The sequence below is a fragment of the Macadamia integrifolia genome, chromosome 14 (assembly GCF_013358625.1).
Source record: "Macadamia integrifolia cultivar HAES 741 chromosome 14, SCU_Mint_v3, whole genome shotgun sequence".
Taxonomy (NCBI): domain Eukaryota; kingdom Viridiplantae; phylum Streptophyta; class Magnoliopsida; order Proteales; family Proteaceae; genus Macadamia; species Macadamia integrifolia.
In genome coordinates, this window is record NC_056570.1 from 17,233,332 (window position 1) to 17,234,527 (window position 1,196).

The following is a 1,196-nucleotide window of genomic DNA, read 5'->3' on the forward strand; positions in this document are numbered from 1 at the left end:
ATTTTCAAACCATTCCAACTACTATCTTGTTTTTTTTGTTTTTTTTGTTAAAAGATGCTATTATTAAAATAAAAGGGGAAAATACACCAACATAAAAAGAAAGGAAACACAGCCGAGACCACTAGAGAAACTTGCTCTCTCCACCTTCGGCATGGCCATCAGCAGAGAAAGCAAGAAACACCCCAGTAGAATCTGAATCTATGCCTGTCCATTGCATCATTTTCAATCTCCATCATAATATGACTTGGGAATGTCACAGAGGTTTCGGTGATTCCTGATTTTGAAGCCTTCCTTGCCAAATAATCTGCAACCACATTTGCCTCGAGAAAACAATGAGAAATTTTCCATGAAATAGAGTTCAAATAAGGGAGAATAGCTCTCCATCGTTGGAGCACAAACCATGGGACTTGGTTCTTCTGCACAGCAGACACCACACCAACAGAATCTGACTTAACCCACACTTCTCTCGCACCATATCTCTTTGCCATGATCAGACCTTTCAAAACCGCTTCAAACTCAGCCTTGAAGATTTTTTTAATGCCTAAACAAATACTAAAAGAGTTGCAAATCTGACCCTCTTTGTTACGAGCAATGCCACCAGCACCTGCCCTTCCTGGGTTCCCCAGAGAACTCCCGTCTACATTGATTTTAAACCAATTTGAATGGGGTTTACACCAATGAACTTCTAGAGGCGAAATATACTTAGGGCCCTCTACATGTAACCCCAATTTCCTACAGCATGAGAGATCGCTGATGCTCTTCACTTCACCCTTCGAACTACCCAAACAAAGACCAATCTCATGGAAAATTAATTCAAAAATATGCACATCGGATCGAGCCTTGTCCTCATGGCTTCGTCTATTTCTCTCCCACCAAATATTAGTGGCAATGATTGAGAAGCTCAGTAGCCATGGGTTTTTTAAGTTTAAGATTCTTGCCTTGGAATTCCACCATTTTATCAAACCTTCTATAGATTGATGCATCGGCCAAGAAATCCCAAAACAAACACAGAACCTTTCCCATATGCAAGTTGAGTATGGACAGTGAATAAATACATGGTCAATGCCATCTTCATCTTGGTTGCAAAGGAAGCATCTCGATGCCATCATGATGCCTTTCACTTTGATCAGCTCGTCCGTTGGGAGTTTCTTATGATCAAGCCGCCATCCTAGGGTAGAATACCGTGGGGGAAGACC